Here is a 23283-nt window from a genome sequence, read left to right as displayed (position 1 = left end):
TGTGAAGACAAGCAAGCAGCCCTAGAAAGAGGCTCCCCTGGGTAATAAATGAAGCCTTCTGCAAACAACAAGCTCTAACTTGCCAGCCATGTGTGTATGCTCGACCTTACGAGTGGATCCTCCAGCCCCAGTGAAACCTTCAGATGACTTGCAGCCCTGGCCAAAAATCATAAAATATAATCGCATGAGAGGCATTGAGCCAGAAACACTCAGCAAAGTCATACTTGAATTCCTATCCCACAGAAATTGTGAAATAATAAATGCTACTATTTTAAGCTCCTAAATTTCAGAGTAATTTGTTGTGCAGCATAGATAACTACTTTGTAGAAGATCAAGGAGGAGAGGGGGTTGAATGCTGAAGATTCAAAAAAGAATTAAGACCTAATCATATGCCCTCGCTGGTTTGGCTCAGTGGATAGAGCGTCCTCCTGCAGACTAAGGGGTCCCAGGCTCAATTTCAGTCAAGAGCATGCACCTTGGTTGCAGGCTCCTCCCCAGCCCAGGCCCTGGTCAGGACTAGTGCAGGAGGCAACCAATTGGTGTGTTTCTCTTACATCGATGTTTCTCTCTGTCTTTCCCTCTCTTCCACTCTCCCTAAAAATCAATGGGAAAATATCCTCTGGTGAGGATTAACAACAAAAGAGACCTAATCTTACCCTAAAAGAGCTCACTCTCTCTTGGAGGATACAGACAGAAATTATTATAATTCATTCAACATCCACTAATCCCATACTATGTGAGGTTAGTATGGAGGATCCATTCACTCATTCATTCATTCATTCATTCAACAAATATTTATGGAGTTTCTATTCTCAATCATGTGCTATGGAACTGAGAAGACAATGATGAGTAGGTGGGTCCCTACCGTCACTGTTCTTACAGACTAGTGACAGCTCCATTAATCAATCACACAGAGAAATATGTTCAAATGAACCATGAGGTGGGGGAAGAGGAAACCATGAGAATAAATGACATGGGCTATACCATCAAGAGAGGGTAATCAGGAAAGGCCTCTCTGTGGAGGTAACATGTAAGCTAAGAAGTGAAGAATGAGTTGGAGTTTTCCAGGCAAAGAGAAGAGCATGGTGGGAGGTGGAAAGGCTGTGGGAAATGCTTGGAGCATAAGAAGGCCTGAAAGATACAGATATTTAGTACAAGACTTGCTACTTGCCCAGAAGTGGTTAACTGTGGGGTGTAGATGAGGAGGGTCATAGGAGATAGAGATGTTTTAGGAGTTGAATTGTGGCCCCCAAAAAAGGATAGGTTGGAGTCCCAATCCCAGTACCTCAGAATGTGATCATATGGAAATAGGGAACCTATAGAGGCAATCAAGTTAAAATGAGGTCACTGGGGTGGGTCCTAATCCAATATAATTGGTGTCCTTAACAAATAAGGGAATTTGGTTACAGATGCACACATAGAGAGAATGCCATATGAAAATGGAGACAGGGATCAGGTGATGCTTCTACAAACCAAGGAATGCCAAAGATTGCCAGCAAACCACCACAAGCTAGGGGAAAGCCATGGAACAGAGTCTTCCCCACAGCCTCAGAAGGTGCTGACACACACCTTCATTCCAGACTCCTGGCCTCCAGAACTGTGAGAAAATAAGTATCTGTTGTGTAAGCCACCTACTTTGTGTTACCGCAGCCCTAGCAAACTAATACAGATGTGCAGGTGCTTTGAAAACTGTTACTCTCCGTATCCAAATGTGAACGATCCTCAGTGCGGCTGCTGCAGGCACAGCTACTTTCTCAAGCTTCTGAAGGGTTCCAGCTGAGTCTTGCTCATCTTTGAGCTATGCATGGCTCCATTAGCACCGCAGCACAATGGAGAGCTTTGTGGCATGCTTGTTTCTATCCATCATACCTACTCGAGGCACACTGCTTGCCCAATGAAAGAGAAGAGATTGAAAAAGGCATGGTCTCTGCTCTGAAAAAAATGCTAAACTAGATTAACACATGATGGGGTTACCCGGTTTGCAATTATTAATTATAGCTGCCATTTATGGAAGATTCACTAGGTGCCAAGCACTTTACATATGTTAATAGTTTCCCCACAGCCATCCGATATTGCAGGTGTTATTATTCCCATTTACAAGCGAAGAAACCTAGGGCTGGAGAAGGTAAGCAACGTCCCCAAGGCCTCACAGAAGCTGTGTCCGTAACCATTGTACTCCTCAGCCAACCTGTGCAAGTCAGATGAGCAATTCAGGCATGAGTGCTCCAGGAAGAGGGAAAGATCAGCAAGGGCTGAGGTATCTGGGAAGGCTTCATGAGGGAGGTGGCTTGATGTGGTTCCCAGATGCTTAGTCAGATTTGGATATGAAAAAGGAAAGTAGAGTAGAAAGATTTTGTTTTCCCACCTCCAAGCCGTTGCCTTCCTCAGTCTCTTTGCCTGGAATGCTCTTCTCTCCTGGATCTTCACAAGAAAGGCTGTTCTCATCCCTCAAAACTTAGCTCAGATACCACCTTTTCAGGAAGGGCTTCCTTTATCACCCTTTCTAGCTGATTGGGGTTTTTTTTTAAAGATGAAGCCATCCCATACGCTCTTCTACCACATGCCTACCTTCACCAATAGCATACCATGGAAGTCAGTCACCATGTAACAAGTGTGACTAGCCTGAGATCACTGAGCTGTGAGAAGCCCAAAGCACACGGGAGGAAGAGAATTCAAGAAGCAGGAGACACCTGATCCGGGAATGAAAAAGCCATCTTGGACAGGTGGAGAGATGCACAGGTATGCGATAAAGATGATATACTGTTAAGTGGAGAATCTGGGTGGTAGGTATAATGCTTCCTGTACAATTCTATCAACTCTTAATTATTTTGTATATTTGAAAAATTTCACTACAAAATTTGGGGCAAAATATAAACCATCTTGGAAGAGGATTCTCCAGCCCCAGGCACCTCAGCAAACACCACATGGAGCAGAGATGAACCTCCCAGCCCAGCCTTTCCCAAGTTCCTGATCCACAAAATCACAAGCTAAGTAAAAGTGCCGTAAGACTAAGTTTTGGGGTCCAGGTTACAGAAACTCTCTCTATATACTTACTTTCTTTCACAGCTTCCTGCCCATTTCTTTTATAGTATCATCACATCTGTAATTACTTTGTTTCCTTACTTATCATTAGTCTCTCCCCCAGTAGAATGTAATCGCCATCTCCTTTGTCCTAATACCTAGCACACTGCCTGGTACATGTGGGGACAATAACTGTTTGTTGAGTGATAAACTGGGACCAGGAGATGGGGCCCTTCTGAGGAGTAATGGGAGAGAATGTGGACTTCACAGAGTGGTGAGAAAGCTGGTTTTGGTCACTTGGGCTGCCAAACATCTGAGTCCCCATTTGTGGGAATCCCAAGAAGCAGGAAGAGGCAGCCCCCTTTCCCACTGTGGCGGTTGGATGGGTAGACACACCCTCTCTTCAATCCCTGCTAGAGGATGGATGCCGGGCCTAATCAGAAACCCCCACCCCAGACTCTGAATCTGGAAGCAGAAATGCCAGCTGCAAGGTTCAGTCAGAAACTGTGGTGAGCCCAGAGTCTGGGGTCTTGTTCAGAGCAGGTGGTTCTCGGGGCAGGATCTTGGCCACACCTCATCTTGGGTGGTTCCATCAACCCCTTAACCCCTTCTCTGCCTTAGGTTCAGCTCTGGGGTGGAACAAAGAATGCTGGACCAAAACAAGGGGCTGACTTCCTCCAGGCAACAGGGACACTTCTATGTGCCCAAAAAGGCCAGGGACACATTCCTCCTGGAGCCAGCAGAGCCCAAACAGCAATGGAGACTCATCATATTCTGGACCTCCAGGAACCTCACAGCAGATAACCAACTTTGATTGTTCAAGGCCTGTTCTTCTCTTGCTTTCTAAAGATGTGGACTCAGGGTTGGATTCCATTGTCAGGGGTCTATAAATACACAGTGCCCATTCTGCTACAATGGAGGAAAGGTTCACATTTCAACACTGGGCTCATTAGAAAGGTCATCAAACAGGATTTTCATCAGAAAATAGATTACATGTCAACACGACAGAGGGTCTGACCGTCTCAGGAAAATCCAAATGCCCTAACTGTTCTTGAGACCCAAAATCTCCCAGAGTTCTAAAACCTGAAAAGCTTTATTCAGCAGACATTCATTGAATGCCTACTGTATATCAGGTACATACTGAGGACAAGATCTTGGACCTTGGTTGTAGAGACACATAGAAACAAACTAATACAATAGGATATTATATTACAGAAGAACTACAAAAGAAGTGTGTGCATTGTGACATAAGAACACAGGAGATGCATCAGACTCTGCCTTTGGCAATCATGGAAGGCTTTCCAAAGTAGGTGATATTCAGTCTCCAGGAGGAGATTACAGCAGAAGCAAAGACCCAGGCCAGGGCTTTCACTTTCTGTTCCTCCTGAGGAGAAAGTCCAGAACATTATCTCTGAAATGCTTCAGTCATGGAAACAGCACAGACTTTATATGCATCCAGCATCTGGATGCTATTAATTACCTCCACGTTTATTAAGTGCTCCATTAAACTTGACTCTAACTAACAGCGCAGTTGGCTCCCTGGGTTAAATCCACACTAAATATTCAATTACACACAGCACAAGCAGAATCATATTTGGCAGGGATTACTTCACTTGTCTTGTGAAGGCACTGTTCCAGCTGAATAATAATGTTGCCTTTTAACTGAGTGGAATCTTCCTCTGGGGGGAGTTTAAGCCGGACCATCTCCCCAGAGGGAGACAGAAACTGGGTGTCATCATCTCCATTTTGTAGTTGAATGAACTCAGTAAAGCGTTCTGGCCCTAGCCACACAAGCTGGAATCTTACTCCTGCTTCAGGGCCCAGCTCAAATTGCCTCCTCTTTGAAGGTTTTACAGTTCCCCCATCAGAAGTTCCCAGCAGTACATGACAGTGAAAGAAGCTAAGGGAAATGGCTGAGCCCTCACTGTGATAGATACCTGACCTGCATTCTTGTATCCCAACCCAGTACCTCAGAATGTGATTATATGGAAATAGGGTCTTTCCGTGCCCTCTGATAGATACCTGGCCTGCATTCTCTCATTCCATCCTCCCAACAACCCTGAGGGAGCATTTCCATTTCACAGCTAAGAAAACTGAGGCATAGAGAATTTGAGTGCTGGGTCTTGGATTACACAATTAATAAGTGTTATAGTCAGGATTCAAACCCAGGCCTCCAAGCCCATTGTCTTAACCATACACACTTTTGGCCCATTCTTTCAGTGAACAAGTATTTACTGAGCACCTATTGTATACTCAGTACTTGCTAGGAATATAGTATTTGCTAGGGATGCAGTAGTTGGGAAAACATGGTCCCTGCCCTAATATAGATTATCATCTAGCAGGGTAGGCAGATAAAAAATATTTTCACAATTGCCTGCTTGGCATGGCTCAGTGGTTGAGAATCGACCTATAAACCAGGAGGTCACAGTTCAATTCCCAGTCAGGACATATGCCTGCGTTGGGGGCTCAGTCCCCAGTGTAGGGTGTGCAGGAGGCAACTGATCAATCATTCTCCCTCATCATTGATGTTTCTAACTCCCTTTCTCTCTGAAATCAATAAAAATATGTTAAAATATTTCCACAATTATTTAATTACATGTCAGGCAATATTAGCAGTATTTAACTGAACTAGATAAGACACTAATAAGGAGAGAGATGAAATCAGGTCTCTAAATGGCCCTTTCTTTTCTGGAATTCAGAAGTCAGTCAATTCTCCTTTCTTTTTTAGATTTTGTAGCAATGTCTATGGATGCCAACATTGTTTTGGAAATTGGCACATATCACTTCCCTCTCTGAATCACAGCTTTCCCAGCTGTAAAATGGAAATGAAAATAGCAAAAGACGAAGCAACCCAAATATCCATCAACAGGAACTGCTTAAATAAATAATGGCAAATCTACACCATGGAATATGCAACTATGAGAAAGCACAAAGCAACTCTAAATGCTGGAGAAAGGTTGCTAAGACATATTGAGTGAAAGGACAAGGTACAGAGTGTTGGGTATAGAATGCTGGCAATTGTGTAAATAAAAAAGGAGAAAGGATTTAAGAGAACTAAGATGGCAGCATAGGTGAACACCAGTAATCACCGCCTCCCACAACCACATCAAAATTACACAGCTAAAATACAGAACAACCATCATTCAGAACCACCTGAAATCTAGCTGAATGGAAGTTCTACAAGTAGAGAAGTAAAGAAGAAACCACATGGAGACTGGTAGGAGGGATGAAGGTTGGGAATGGGCTGGTCCGACACCCACGTGTGGCATTTTTTTAATTGGGAGGGATATCTCCAAGGCCTCCTGTGAAAAGCAGGGGATCCCAGCCCCATACCAGACCCCCAGACCATGGTTCCAGAGCTGGGAAGAGAAGTCCCCAAAACTTTAGGCTGCAAAAACCATTGGGGATTGTGGCTAAGTGTCACGGAGGCTGCGGGAGTCCCAGGTGTTCTTCTTAAAGGGCCCACACACAAACTTACATGGTCCTGATTTCCCTGAGCTCCCGCACTAGGTGGCAGATTTGGGGGAATCCAGGCACATAGGGGGAGGAGCTCGACTGTCTGGCATCAGGGCAGGAACTCAGGGGTAGCTTCCTCCCAAATAGGGGTGCTGGGACCTCCCCCATTGCAGAGCTGACTGGAAGCCATATCTGAGTTTCCATCAGCATGGCCCACACTGTTCACTCCACCCTGGTGATTCCCTGAGACCCTGTCCCATTCAATTTGCAGCCCCATCCAACCTGTGTGCAGCTGCTTTTCCATATTAATGGCCTGTCCTTGCTCAGACTTCAGACTTTGCTAAAACCTCTTAAACAAGCAGCAGCTGGAGTCAGTGTACCCTAAATCTATCAATAAAAGGCCCAAGACCCAGCACTAGCACCAGCCTGCCTTACCTCACAGCTGGGCCTTGCCTGGGCACCTCCTAGCCCAATACAAATAGCAGTCATCTGAAGATCTCTCTGTAGCTCCTGCTGGGTGGCCCCAGGCAGTGACTGACTTTGCAACTCCCAGGAGGCCCCAGAGCCAATGACCCAGTAGACAGCTTCAGACCATACCAGATTACAACTCTACACATCCACAAGCAACACACTCAAGGGGAAGACTCAGTGAGGACCAAAGCCCCACTGAAGCAAATCCTGCTCCATGGGGGTGTCTCCTACATAACATCTCTTCCATTGTAGATGCAGGTGGTCCTCACAGCCAATTGTCCTGGAGGCCAATTCCTCCCAGTGACGTCAATTAAGGTTCAACTACAACAAGACTGTGCACACAGCCCACACAGGAGTGCACCTACAGTGCCCACCTCGGGTGACTGGGGAGGTTGAGTCACTGGGCCCTACAGGACACCTATTATACAAGGCCACTCTATCAATTCCAGGAAACATAACAGCTCTACCTAATACATATAAACAAACACAGGGAAGCAAACAAAATTCGGAGGCAAAGAAACATGTTACAAATGAAAGAAATGGAAGCAAGCTACTGGATACAGATTTCAAAACAATGGTTATAAGATTACTCAAGGCTCTTAATGAGAGCTTCAAGGGACTTAGTGAGAGCTTCAAGGAACTTAGTGAGACTTTCAAGGATCTTAATGAAAATGTCAAAAACAAAAAATGACCAGTCAGAAATTAACTATACACTAACTGAAATAAAGAATAATTTACAGGGATTCAACAGTAGAATAGAGGATTCCGAGAATCAAAGCAACGATTTGGAATATGAGGAAGCAAAAAACATCTAGGCAGAAGAACAAAAAGAAAAAAATCCAAAAATATGAAGATAGTGTAAGGAGCCTCTGGGACAACTTCAATAATACCAACATTCGCATTATGGGGGTGCCAGAAGGAGAAGAGAGAGAGAGCAAGATATTGAAAATTTATTTGAAGAAATAATGACAGGAAACTTCCCCTACCTGGTGAAAGAAATAGACTTACAAGTCTAGGAAACACAGAGAGTTCCAAAAAAGATGAACCCAAAGAAGCCCACATCAAGACATCCTATCTAATAAAGAGGGAATATGCTAATTGACCCTCACACCATTGCAAAAGATGGCAGCGCCCACAGCCAATAAGGCGGGAATATGCTAATTGACTGCCCCACCCTTAAAGATGGCAGTGCCCACGGCCAATAAGGAGGGAATATGCTAATTGACTGTCCCGCCCTCAAAGATGGCAGTGCCCACAGCCAATAAGGAGGGAATATGCTAACTGACTGCCATGCCCTCAAAGATGGCAGTGCCCACAGCCACAAGATGGAGGCGCCCAGTCCCCTCAGCCCCACTGGGACAGCAGGTGCCTGGCCTTGCTGCGCACCTGCCTCCAGAATCCCCCAGTCCCCTCAGCCCCCCAGCCACCCAGGGCTGGCATGAGGCGCAGGCAAGCCTCAGATGGCGGCTACCCAGATGCCCAGGGCTGCCCGAGGCTCAGGTAACCAGGGCCGGCCGAGGCTTGCGCTGCCGGCAGTGGCAGCATCAGAGGTGTGATGGGGATGTCGCCTTCTCCTGATTGCCGGGTTGTCTCCTGCCCCTGAGGGCTCCTGGACTATGAGAGGGGGCAGGCCAGGCTGAGGGACCCCCCCCCCCCCTCGCTCCAGTGCATGAATTTTCATGCACCGGGCCTCTAGTATCATAATTAAAATGTCAAAGGTTAAAGACAAAGAGAGAATCTTAAAAGCAGTAAGATAAAAGCAGTTAGTTGCCTACAAGGGAGTGCCCATAAGACTGTCAGCTGATTTCTCAACAGAAACTTTGCAGGCCAGAAGGGAGTGGCAAGAAATATTCAAAGTGATGAATAGCAAGGACTACAATTAAGACTACTCTACCCAGCAAAGCTATCATTTAGAGCTGAAGGTCAGATAAAGAACTTCACAGACAAGAAAAAGCTAAAGGAGTTCATCACCACCAAACCAGTACTACATGAAATGTTGAAGGATATTCTTGAAGAAGGAAAAGGAGGAAGAGGAGGAGGAGGAAGAGGAGGAAAAGATAAAACTATGAACAATAAAATGGCAATAAATTCATATGTATCAACAATTGAATCTCAAAATAAACAAGAAATCTAATGAACAAAATAAACTGATGAATAAAATAGAATCAGAGGCAATGAAACAGACTCACGAATCTCAGAGGGAAGAGGGTTGAGGGAGTGGAAAGAGATTAACCAAATATCTTATATGCATATATGCACTACCTATGGACCTAGGTGGTGAAGGCCTAGGGTGGAGTGGGAACTAGGTGAAGGGGGGCAATGGGAGGGGAAAAAGGGACATCAGTAATACTCTCAACAATAAATATTTTAAAACATTTTTAAAAGGAGAAAGGACATAAAGGAACATGCTTATATATGCATGGGCTGTCTCAGCAAAGATGCACATGAAACAAGTAATGGAATACCCGCCTCCCGGAGGGTCCTAAACACTGAGGGTTATAGGGAGACTTGCTCTTAATGTGTGCCGTATTGTACCTTCTGAATTTTGCACCCTGTGCGTGTACCTTCTTGAAAGATAAGTCAATTAGTTCAAGAAAATTTTAACACAACATTTGATGAGGATAGAAATACAGTCAAACAGACCTGCTCACATCCACCCACCTCCTGGTGTTATTGTTAGTTTCAAAGAAGAGGCCAGATTTGGCAGCACTTGGAAAATCTAAAACAATTAGAACACATGTTGCTCTTAATGAGACTCAGGAGGAATAAGAGCCAGAGAAGAAAGGAGGAGAAAGGAAGAGAAAAAGAGAAGAGAGACAAGAGGCCATGCATAGATAGAATGACCTGCAGAGAGAAAATCCTCAATTACTTTAGTGCCACTGAGACCCCCAAGGCAATTGTGCTACCTGCTTTTTTTCTAGCCAGCTGTCAAGTTGCCGTGGTAATGCAATCGCCTGTGATAAGCTTATTTATGATCCTGAAAACATTAAAAAAGAAGAAAAAAAAACGAGCAAGCTGCTGATAGGCAGCAACGAGCAGAGAAGGTGCTAGTGAGTGTGAGAGGAGGCACCAGGGTGACCTTCCTGGAGCTTGAGGTGGCCTCTTAAAAACTGGATCCACCTAAAGCTGAGGGTTGAAAACCTGAGCATGTATCCAGTCACCTGGGGTGCTAGTTAAAACACAGATGGTTGTGCCCATCCCAGAGATTCTGATTCAATAGGTCTGAGGTGCAGCATTTCTTAAAACTTCCCAGGAGTTGTGGATACTGCAATTGGGGACCATATTTGGAGAACCACCATCACAAATTTTCTCTAAAGTCCTCTCCAAATCTGGATTCTGTGAGCTGCGAGCTTCAGATTCCACTTGCCCCGAGCACATCCATTCCCTCCATCAGCTCCTCTGTTAATTAAGCAACTACGACATCCTGACAGAGGGCCAAACATGAGCTCTAAGGTAGCCCAAAGCACCTGGTGGGCCAAGAGCTTAGAGGGCAGCTTCCAAGGCAAAGGCCAGTGCCTCATATAAGCAACTGCAGGAGAAGATTGGCCAGCATTCCAGCTGTCTGTGCCAGAAATCTCTTGTGGGACCAATTAACTGGGTGTGATGACCAACAGGTGCTACTGAGCCAGAAAAAGGCAGCTGCTAGTCAAGACTGGCAGAGCTGGCTGGGAAGGCTTTGAAAATGACAGAAGCCAAATCTTCAGGCACTATAATTTGCTGCAGTGGGATCCCGATTCCCCACAGAAATGGAGACAGGCAGACACGTCGGAACGTCCAACCCCATCCAATACACACTGCATGCTGAGTGAGAAAGCTCGGAGCTAGGGTAGAATGCAACATTGGTAACAAGTCTCTCCAAATTCAGGATTTCCTGTACATTCAACAAATATTTGTAAGAGCGCCAACTATCTACCAGTCACTGTGCCAGGGGGTGCACACATGGGGCAGGTAGCAAGAGTGGCTCCTGCTCTCACAGAGCCTGTGTTTAAGTAAAAGGAGACAGACGTTACTCAAAGAATCATACAGTTTAATCGTTCTGTGGTTATGTAAGTGAATGATCTTGTTCTTTGGAAACAATTTTTAAGTATTTAGGGGTAAAGGAGCAAGATGTCTGCAACTTGCCCTGGCCCGTGTGTCAGTGGTTAGAGTGTTGGCCCTCACACTGAAGGGTTGCAGGTTTGATTCCGGGTCAAGGGCATGTACCTCAGTTGCAGGTTTGTTCCGGGGCCCCAGCCAGGGCATGTTCAGGAGGCAGCCAATCAATGTGTCTCCCTCACATCGATGTTTCTCTCTCTCTCTCTCTCTCTCTCTCTCTCTCTCTCTCTCTCTCTCGCTCTCTCTCTCTCTCTCTCCTCCTCCTCCTCCTCCTCCTCTCCTTCTCCTTCCCTCCCTTCCACTTTTTCTACAAAAGCAATGGAAATATCCTCGGGTGAGGATTAAAAATATAAATTAAATAAATATAAATAAATTTAAAAGATGTCTGCAACTTATTCTCAAATAATTCCCCCCAAAATAACAATCTTATATCGTATTATATTACCTATATATGTATGCGTACATAAACTATATTACATATACGTCTGTATATATAGAGAGAATGTGACAACATGTTAACAATCGTTGAATTCTGGGCAGAGTATGTGGGAGTTTTTTGTATTATTCTTGCACCTTTTCTGAAAGCTTAAAATTATTTCAAATTACAAATTTAAAAAGTCACATAAATACATAAAAATTATGCCAGTGAGGAGTGCTATTTAAAAAAAATATTTAATTGTATAAGGACCTAAAAATGGAACGGTATGTCTTAGATAGGGAGGCCAAGGAGGGCTTCCTGGAGGTGGCAGGTTTGAGCTAAGGTCTGAGCAGAAGTTGACCAGAAGAAGGAGGTTGCCTTCCAGGCAGAAAACACAGCTCCAGAAAAAGCACTGTCATGGGAAAGAGCAGAGCACCTTAGAGGAACTGAAAAAAAGAAATCAGGGCAGCTGGAACTGAGAGCCACCGCATCCTCTCCTTCCTACGTGACGGCGAGGGGCTGGGTCAGGGGCACGGTTTGTGGGAAGGGCTGCTCGTCTCTTCTGGCCCAGGATGGGGTATGTTTTGTTTCTCCCCTACCTTTTCTGGTTCACATTCCTGTGTGTCTTCCTCTGGCTCCCCTCCAACCTCAGTGCTTGAGATTCTACTCAAATGCAGCACCCCAGGCCCAGGCCCAGGGTCCCAGCAACGTATGGACACGTGATCCATCAGCTTCTCACAGCCCCCATCCGTTTCAGCCCCAAATCCCTGGTTGCCATCAACCCCTTTACCTGCCATTGAACACACACACACACACACACACACACACACACACACACACACACACTGGGCTGTCATTTAAACTTATTTCTACAGTTTGCTTCCTGGGCCTCAGGCAACCTGCTCCATCTGGGAATGGCTCGCGCAGTTTCCATCTGCGCTCCATCCACGGCTGGTTTCCTGGGAGCTCACGTGGAGCTGCCGCTGGACCTCCTCCAGGGGTCCGGCCAAGTACAACCCAGGGTGACTCTGAAGCATGAACTTGCATAATAGACGTGGGGCATCTCCATGGCATCCTTCGTGGAGGTTATCCAAGCGTTCTGCAGACACCGGGTAACATCAAACGAAATCCTGGTAACACCGTGGAAACTCCAGACGATAAGCACCATTTCATTAGGTGTTCACTGAAGCAGGGAATTCAGAACTTAAGGGGACTTTGAGTTCGCGCGGCCTAATACTTTCATGTTGCAGATCAGCTCAGAGAGGTGAAATAACGTGACCACGGTCGCAAACAAGCGTGTAGAGGCACTGGACCTAGGAACCAGGCTGCCTGACGCTCCAGGGAAGGGCAGAGTCTAGTTAATAAACCAGGAAACTAACCGTCTAAACAGCAGTCATGTAACAGTCCTTATCTATGAAATAAGCAGTCTGGAAAGCCTTGGTGGGAGACGAGCCCCATAAATCTGTTTTATTGCATTTAACGTCTACTCATTGTGTTATTTTTATCCTTTTGGTTTCATTTTAGCCCTGGTTCCTCTGTCACAGTATGACTAAAGGCTGAGGGTGAGGAAAAGGGAAGTCGGAAAGAAGATTCTTTCCTTTTGTACTCTGCCAACCTTTCGGAGTGTTTCTTTCTTTCTTTCTTTCTTTATAACATTTCCTTTCCAGGGCCCCGACAAGCTTCTCAGAGCTCCTTCCTTTGCAATCCCCTGTTCACCATCACTGCAATTATCTTGGGAAAATTTAAATTCCTTATCATGGCCTTGTGACAATACCTGCTCAAGATAAGCCTGCCCGGCTTCCATTCTGAGCTCTTGTCAAATTGCCCTCAGATAGACTGACTTAATAGGAATGATTGTTAGATTTTTTTTAAGTGTGATAATGGTATTGTGACTGTGTTAAAGAAAGAGCCCATATCTTTTTGAGATACATACTGAAATATTTATGGGTAAAATGATGTGAAGTCTGGGATTTGCTTCAAAATATTCTGGGGGTGTGCAGGGAGGTAAAGAAAAATGTGCTCCCTTACCACACGTTCTCCACGGCCTTCCTCTTGCAAGTTCTTTTTGCTGCATCCTCCCCAGCCCCACCTTCCCACCCCAACTTAGGAATCTGTTGACTTTGTACCTGGGGATGGGGTTTGCCTCCTGGAGTCTCTGCAGAGACAAGAGTGTGGGGGCTGGAGCCAAATAGGCTTGGGTTCGAAATTTCAGCTTCACCCCGGCAAGCACAGTGACAGAGAACAAACCATTTACGTGTCTTGGCCCTAGTTTTCCCATCTGCAAAGTGGAGATGGGAAATTGGTAACAGACAGCCTGCTTTTCCACTTCGCTCTTCTTCCCCCCACCCCCGCCCTTTCCCGCCCCCCCTCGTTCTGCCTCCACCTGTCTTGAAAATGTGTCCTCTCCAAGGGTCCACCCACAGTTTCCCCACTTGCTCGGTGCCTTGGCCCAGACTGGACCCACTGTTTGTTAGCCACCTTCTCCTGGAGGTCCTGTGTGTCCTAAAACCCACCACATGCAAATCAGAGCTCATTGTTCCTCCTCCAACCTGTCCCCAACCGAAGTATCTGACCACTCCTTAAGGCCCCCACCTGGAAATGTCAGCTTGAGCTCAACATTTCCCCCTCCTCCACTGCCCTCGTCCATCTACCTCGGATCTGTGGTCCCATCTTCCAGAGCCCTCTCAAATCCACTCCCAAGTGTTCCTGCTACTTCCTTGGTTGACCTTGGCCCAGGCTGTCAGGGCCGTGGGTTTGGTCAGCTGTAAAAGCCTTGTAATAGGCCGCTCCCCGTTCCAGTACCCCTCCAGGTTGCTGGCAAAACTCTCCTTCCAAAATTGTTATTCTTGGGCTTGAAAGCCTCCTAGGCGCTATCTCCACTGAGGAAAAAAAGGTCCAAATTCCTTAGCACAGCATTTGACACCCTACACAGCTTGGCCTTCATATATTGTTCCAGAATCATCTTCTACATTTCCTGCCAGTAAAGCCCTAGGCCTGGATTCCTCAGACTATGATCTCTCACCCACATCAGAATCACCTGGGGTCTTGGTTAAAAATGCAGAACTCTGGACTCCGTCAAACTGAAAAGGTTTTGTGCAACAAAGGAAACCATCAACAAAATGAAAAGATAACCTACTCAATGGGAAAAGATATTCACCAAAGATACATTCCATAGGGGTTAATATCCAAAATTTATCAAGAACTCATATAATTCAACACCAATAAGACAAATAATTCAATTTGAAAAATGGGCAAAGGACCTAAATAGACACTTATCCAAAGACATACAGATGTGCCCCTGGGTCCGGGTGAAGCTGGATCCCGGGTCCGGGTGAGGCCGTGTGCCCCTGGATCCGGGTGAGGCTGGATCCCAGGTCCGGGTGAGGCCGCGCGCACCTGGGTCCAGGTGAGGCCACGCGCCCCCTGGGTCCGGGTGAGGCCACGTGCCCCTGAGTCCTGGTGAAGCCGTGCCCCTGGGTCCGGCCGAGACCAAACCAGAGGGAGTCGGACCTGCATTACCACCATTTGTCCACCATCCAGAGCTGAGGAGTCAGTGCCGACATGTACACATAAGGAACTGGTGGACATTGATATTGGGTCTCAAAAGAACTGTTGGTCCAGAAAGAAACTCACTACAGACTGATTCATTTGCCTGTCAGCATAACTATTATTGCTCATCTCACATTCAGTTCATATAAGTATATCTCTAGTGACACATGATCTCGCTCATCTAGGGGAAATGATGAACAACATAGACTGATGAACAAGAACAGAACCAGAAACAAGGAGGCATCGATCGAACTATCGGGCCTCAGAGGGAGGATAGGGGAGGGTGGGGGGAGGGGGGAGAGATCAACCAAAAGACTTGTGTGCATGCATATAAGCCTAACCAATGGTTAAGTTCAACAGGGGGTTGGGGCATCCGTGGGGAGGGGTGTGGGATGGGAATGGGGGGATGAGGACAAATATGTGATACCTTAATCAATAAAGAAATTAAAAAAAAAAAACAAAGACATACAGATGGCAAATAAACATATAAAAAGATGCTCAATGTCACTAATCATCAGAGAAATGCAAATTAAAACCACAATGAGATATCACCTCACACCTGTCAGAATGGCTGTCATCAATAAATCAATTAAAATAGGTATTGGCAAGGATTTGGAGAAAAGGGAATCTTAGTGCACTGTTGGTGGGAATGCAGACTGGTGCAGCCACTATGGAAAAACAAAAAATTAAAAATGGAACTGCCTATGACCCAGATATATTCCACTACTGGGTATATATCCTAAGAAACTCAAAAAGATATATGCACCCTTATGTCATTGCAGCAGTATTTATAATAGCCAAGATATGGAAGCAACACAAGTGCCCATAAATAGTTGAGTGAATAAAGAAGGTGTGGTACATTTACACAATGGGATATGTATTAAAAAGATTGGCCCTAACCGGTTTGGCTCAGTGGATAGAGCGTCGGCCTGCGGACTAAAGGATACCAGGTTCGATTCCGGTCAAGGGCATGTACCTTGGTTTTGGGCACATCCCCAGTAGGGGGTGTGCAGGAGGCAGCTGATCGATGTTTCTCTCTCATCGATGTTTCTAACTCTCTATCCCTCTCCCTTCCTCTCTGTAAAAAATCAATAAAATATATATTTTTAAAAAGATTGGAATCTTGCCATTTGTGACAACATGGATGGACCTAGAGGGTATTGTGCTAAGTAAAATAGGTCAGACAGAAACACAAATAGCATATGATTTCATTTATATTTGAAATCTAAAGAACAAAACAGAAACAGACTCATAGATGCAGAGAACGAACTGATGGTGGCCAGAGGAGAGGAGGTTAGGGAAATGGGTGAAAATGGTGAAGGGATTAAAAAGTACAATTGGTAGTTACAAAATAGTCACAAGGATGTAAAGTTCAGATAGGGAATATAGTCAATAATCCTATATAATAAAAGGCTAATACGCAAATTGACCGAACATCTGAACGACCGGTCACTATGATGTGCACTGACCACCAGGGGGCAGACGCTCAACACAGGAGCTGCCCCCTGGTGGTCAGTGCGCTCCCACAGGGGGAGCACCGCTCAGCCAGAAGCTGGGCTCACAGCTGGTGAGCACAGCGGGGGTGGCGGGAGCCTCTCCCGCCTCTGCAACAGCACTAAGGATGTCCGACTGATGGCTTAGGCCCTCTCCCTCCAGCCTAAGCCATCAGTCGGACATCCCCCGAGGGTTCCCAGACTGCGAGAGGGCACAGGCTGGGCTGAGGGACCCTCCCCCTCCCCCAGTGCACAAATTTCGTGCACCGGGCCTCTGATACTGTAATAACTATGTATAGTGCCAGGTGGGTACTAGACTTATCAACAGGATCACTTTAAGTTATATAATTATCTAACCACTACATTGTGTACATGAAACTAATATAAAATAATATTGAAAATCAACTGTGATTGGGGAAAAAAAGATTAGTAAATTAAATTTTAAAAATGCAGAAAACTGGGCCCTACCCCAGACAACTGAATCTAGGGGTCCAGGCCCGATGTACACAAAAGCCTGAGACCCTCAGTCTGGCCCCATGAAACACCTTGCCATGCACTGATTATGCCTCCAGGCCTCTGCTCATGCTGTATTAGCGTTTCCCCTTTCTTCAAGGCCCAGCTTAAATGTCATCTCCTCTGCAAAGCTTTTCCTGCTCCCTAGCAGAGCAAATGTTCCACCGACTCTGCTCCTACAGCACCTGGCGCACACCTCTGTTACAGAACATGTGTATTACTGTATGTAATTATCTGTTTGCTAGCATGCCTTCGTAGCTAGAATGACATCTCCGTCAAAGTAAATCCACAGACTGCCTGGAGTCCTCAGTCAGCACAGTGAATGGCACCCAGCAGGCACTTGATAAATACCAACTAATTTGAGTTGCATCTTACTATTTCTCAACTCCTGGATACTAAACATAGCGCTTGGCACCCAGCAGGTGTTATTCATTGATGTCCGATGGATGCATTATCTAAGGATAGACGAAAGTGTGACTGAATGATGAAATGAGTAAATAAATTAATGATGCATTTTCATCATCGACTAATAGTCTGGAATGCTTGTGCATGCCTGAGACCATCCCTAACCTGAAGGACGTGTGAATTGGGTCGGAGGTGAGCCTGGGACCTTGGGTTCCTGATCCACTGGTGGAATCACCAAAGTTCTGATGGTAATTAGAAATGTCATTATTGCCACGATGAGTGCATGTGAAAAGTACAGTGCCATCTTGCCACACAACTTCCCTGGCCTCGGCCATAGGAACTCCTCACTTATTACTTGTAACACTCCATCTTGTAAGGTCCACAGAGACCCTATGGTAGTGCTGAAAGGGGAATCTCACATCCGTTGTGAGGAGCTGGCTGAAATCAGCCTGAAGACACGGAGGCTATAAGCGGGTGGCACTGCTCCAGGGCAGTAGGGATTGTCCAGAGTCAGACAAGTGCCACTTCTACCCCTGGCTTTCCCTGTTCACTGTCTGCATGAGGCTAGACAAGCTACCCAATGGCTCCCACACTCAGCCTCTTGCCCTATAAGAGGAGATCACTTTGTGCTCCTCACCTTTATGGTTATTGAATGAGATCACAGATGTTATGTGACCTGCACATAGTAATCATCTAGGAATGTTACTGGTTTACTGCTGTGATCAGGACAACTAGAATCCTGAAAGCCAGTGGTCGGCAAACTCATTAGTCAACAGAGCCAAATATCAACAGTACAAGGATTGAAATTCCTTTTGAGAGCCAAATTTTTTAAACTTAAACTTCTTCTAACGCCACTTCTTCAAAATAGACTCGCCCAGGCCGTGGTATTTTGTGGAAGAGCCACACTCAAGGGGCCAAAGACCCACATGTGGCTCGCAAGCCGCAGTTTGCCGACCAGGGCTGTAAGCGATTGGGGGGTGCTGCGTGGGGCTGACCCAGGGGCTGGAGTGACACAAGTTAGGCAGAAGGCAGGGTCTCAGCCCTGAATTAGGGATGGATTCTGGGGTTTAGAGGAGAGTTCCACCTCCAAGGTTGGTGCTGAGCTTGGAAGCTGATCTTTACTCTGCTCTGTGGCCTGGGGGTTCCCAGACCAAACGATGCGGAGTGGGGAACAGCCCGGAGGATGTGGCTAGACTAGGAGCCTTGGCCCTGGAGGGAAACTCCAGTGACTTTGCTACGAGTTTGGAGTGAGGACTCTTTGGCCCTGACGCTGGAGCCCAGATTTGCTGCATCTGTAGGTAACGCAGCAGGCTTAACTGCACGATAGCCGCAGAGGGGAAGTGAAGCCATAACCTGGCCCCTGACACTGGGCTCCTGTTTCAGGCAGGAAACTGAAAACCAGAGTCCCACGCACCCTTTGGGGTTTTCCTGTAAGACATTCAAATAATGGGAACTTCCTCTCCCTGGGTCTGCAGGTCCTGTTATCACGAAGGTCCTCCAACTCAGACTCCACGTGGGAAGAGGAGCCTCCTCACCAGGCCGTGTTCTTGCCTGATGAGCTGGGCTACAGGCAGGCTCCATACACTGAGTTTTCTCTTAGGGATCCTGGGGCAGGAGCTGAGCTTAGGGATACACAGACTCCCCTATCTGGAAACATAGCTCAGAACCCAGGGCGGGAACTGGGCAGAGAAAGATGGGGGGCCGGTGGCGGAGGAGAGGGTGACCTGATAGTTGTAACTGGCCTGGGTCCCTCGGTGCTCCCAGGATTTCACAGCGAACAAAGCGGGGCACGTGGCGCCTCTGGCGTTCGTAGCAAAGCCTGGCATCGCCAATGTCTGGGAAGCAGCGACATCTGCCGGCTGCCTGCCTCCACGGCCGTCCTCCCAGGCAGAGACCCACAGGGCGTTCGGAGACCCGTCTCAGGTGCCCCACGCCTTGGGAACAGCGACTTTCAGCCCTCTTCATCTCGTGGCACACAGGAACTAATTATTAAAATTCTGTGGCACACAAAAACGTGTTTTTACCCATCTGACGAAATAATAGGTATAATTTTGATTCCTTCACGCCGAACAGCTATTTGTTGTGCTGGCTCTTGTCTTTTTTGTTTTTGTGGGTTGTTGTTGTTTTTTTAACAATCTAAGGGAAAAGAGATTAGTGCCCCTGACTAGTCAGGCATTGCATGTTTTAAAAATTCCTGCGGCTCACCGGCTGAAATCACTGCTTTGGAAGCCTGGAACAAAGAGGGTTTGGCCTCTGATTCAATTGGTCTGGGGTGGAGCCCGAGAGTCTGCATTTCTAACGAGCTTCCAGGTGATACTGATACTGCTAGTCTAGGGACCACACCTTGATTAGAAAGCTTTATGTATGTCCATGACATCTCACTAAAGCTGGGGGTGGGGGTGGGGAGAAAGTTTAGAGGCTCAGAGAGAAATCAGATCTGGTCTCAGATATCCCAAGAGTCTCAGGAAAAGAGACTCTTCCACGTATAAAATCCGTCAACCCCAGGCCAGGCCAGGTGACAGGAGTAGTGTGTGGGGATGCTCCTTGGAGAGGTGGGATCTAAAGGGATCTTTACCAGGGAAAGGTTGCTCTAAGGATAGGCTGGGGACAGCCTTCCTGTGCCAGCATGCCTGGCTCCTGCACCGCGTCTACCAACCCAGAAAAACAACCTGGTTAACATTGATCATGACTGACTCAGGGCAGCCCCGAAGATGCCAAGCAAGGTGACGGTTTAAAATAAGGGAGTAACACCCTCGCTGCTTTGACTCAGTGGAAAGAGCTTCAGCCTGTGGACTGAAGAGTCCCGGGTTCGATTCCGGTCAGGGCACATGCCCAGGTTGCGTGCTCAATCCCCAGTGGGGGCGTGCTGGAGGCAGCTGATCAATGATTCTCTCTCATCATTGATGTTTCTATCTCTCTCTCCCTCTCTCTTCCTCTCTGAAATTAATAAAAATATATTTTTAAAAATAATAAAATAAAAATTAAATAAAATAAGGGAGTAACATTTCCAATCAACCCGGAGTCACTTAATTGATTTACTAAGTACAATCAACTTCACCTCTTAAAAAGAGCTCTTCTAATGATCTTCGCAAATGCAGACCTTTCCAGAAAGAAATGGACTTCTGAATCACCACCCAATCACAGGCCCTTGTGCTTGGGTAGGATGTGAAGTAAGAGAAAGGAACCTCATTGGCCCCATTTTATAGAAGAGGAAACTGAGGCTCAGAGAAGTCAAATGGCTTTGCCTGAGGCTACCCAGTAAGACAGGGGTGGGGAATGTCCCGCCCGAGGTCCCTATAAGGCCCTATACAGCCCGAGAAATAATTTGGTCTGGCCCTGCCCATGGCCCAAGGCATTAAGGGTGATTTAATTGTTTGCTCAAATGTAGCAGGTTAATTTTTAAGTTGATAATTTTGTATGGCCCGAGAATGGTGTTGTAAAAATCCAAATGGCCCTTGGCAGAAAAGTGTCCCCACCCCCGCAGTAAGGCCAGCCACTGGGACCCTAGATCCTCACTCTACACAGCACGCCTGAGTACTCCTGTGATATGGGCTGCTGCTGAGCCCATAAAAACAGGCCTGGAAGGCGGGGTCACGGGAACCTGGGAGTCTGGGGTCCAGGCCCCCCTTCCCTGCACGGTGGCCTCAGGCTGGGAATGCTGCCAGCATCCAGGGAGGGTGGTGAAAGCAGCTTTCACAAAGCAGGGTCTGAGGCCCTCAGACAGGCCCCCTTTGTGGACTTCCTCTGCCCTCCCCACCCCCGTGCTTATGGCCTTTAGCATCATCCTCTTTGAATGGCTGGCTCCAACACACTGGAGATTTGCAACACAAATGCTCGGCTTGTCTCTCCCTGGAGCCCCACGGCCCTAGCCTTTTGGGGCCTTTTAAAGCCTGCCTTTCTCTGGAGCGCTTTCTTTCCACAGCTCAAGCCCCCAGCCCCTAGAAACAGGCACAATTGCTAATTAACGCTGGGTTAAACCTGCAAATAAAGCTTGTCACCCAAGATGGCTCCCAGCCCTCCTTCCCACTGGCTTCCAGAGCTCAGCGCTGACCATGAGAACTAGAGTAACACCTACCGTTTGCCAGATGTAGCAGACACTTTACATGCATATTTCTTTTTAAAAAAATATGTTTTTATTGATTTCAGAGATAGGAAGTGAGAAAGATAGAAACATCAACGATGAAAGAGAATTATTGATCGGCTGCCTCCTGCACGCCCCCTACTGGTGACTGAGCCTGCAACCCTGGCATGTGCCCTGACCGAGAATTGAACCATGACCTCCTGGTTCATGGGTCCACGTTCAACCACTGAGACACACTGGCCAGGCTACATGCATATTTCTGATCCTCACAATAACATGGGGAGACAGGTATTATCACCCCCATGTACAGATGTGGTAACAGAGGCTCAGAGAGATTAAACACCTTGCCATAATCAAACAGCTTGCAAATGACAGCTGAGTTTCAAATCCAAACCCATTTGCCACCCAAACTCCTGCCTCCTGTTTTAGGCTTTTCTCTGCTCCTGTCTAATGCTCTCCCAGCTTCACTGTCTTTGCCCTTCTCTCCATTCCTATGTCCCTCTCTGGGTGTACCTGCCCGAGGTAATTCCTCAGCTCCTCACATGCCGCCTCCTGAAGCGCTCTGAAACCAAGTGCTTGCCACTTTCCTCTTAGCACACAGGAAAATGCCACTCAGGGGAGAAAAGGCCCACCCACTCTCCTTACAGCAGAAATGAGACCAGGCCTCTGGAGATGGACTCTGTGTGAGCCTAAGTAGGCGCTTAATAGGTGTTTGCGGGAAGAGGAAATAAATGCTTATTTAAGAACTGGTGGGGTGGCTCTTCAGCACTATTTGTGGGGCATGTATATGGCACTGCCACTTTGGAAAATACTTTGGCTGTCTCTTAAAAGGTTAAATCTTCACTGACCCAGCAATTCCACTCCTAGGTACCTACCCAAAAGCAAAGAAAGCATATGTCCACCCAAAGTACATATATGTTCGTAGCATCATTATTCATAATAGCTTCAAACTAGAATCAACCTCAATGCCCAGCAGAGTGAATGGGTAAAAAACTGTGGTACATCCATACAACGGAATACTGCTCAGCCACCAAAAGGAACTGATTACTCACACATGAGTCAACATGGATGAACCTCAAAAAACATTAGGCTGAGTGAAAGAAGCCTAACACCAAAGAGGAGATGCTATGTAATTCCATTTCTGTGAACTCCCTAGCAAAGCAGAGACAAAAAGCAGATCAGTGGTTGCCTGAGACTGGAGACAGAAGTGAGAATTGACACCAAATTGGCTGAAGGGAACTTTTGGGGCGATGGGAGGTGTTCTAAAACAGGATTGTGGTGATGGTGGCACAGCTATGTAAACTTACGAGAATTCAATGAACCATAGCTTCAAACAGTGGCATAGTATGTGAATTACTCTTCAATAAAACTGTTAAAGTTCTTTAAAAAAAAAAAAAAGTAGCAAGAAGAATGGGTAAACCAAGGAAGGACCTTAGGAAATCATCAGGTTGGTATGGGACACTGAATTGTTTGAGTCCTGACTCTCCCACTGCCCAGCTGTGTGACTGTGGGTAAGTGGGTAACCTCTCTGTACTTCTGTTTCCTCATTTATAACAACAATAATAGCAGTGATAAGAGCTAGTTTATGAAACTGACTCTGAGCCAGGCTTATACTGTATGAACTGTTACATTTAATCTGCACTCAACAGCCCATTTCACAGATGAGAAAACTAAGATCAGGCATGAAGTCCTTAGTGTAATATCTGCCACATTGAATTCTGATTCCTATGGCAACTCCTTGTGTCCTACATCTGCACTCTGGCCTGGTGTCCATTCTGGCT

Source organism: Cnephaeus nilssonii (genome assembly GCF_951640355.1).
Source record: "Cnephaeus nilssonii genome assembly, chromosome: 11".
Taxonomy (NCBI): Eukaryota; Metazoa; Chordata; class Mammalia; order Chiroptera; family Vespertilionidae; genus Cnephaeus; species Cnephaeus nilssonii.
The sequence above is the reverse complement of the archived record's forward strand: the minus strand, read 5'-3'. Positions refer to the sequence as shown.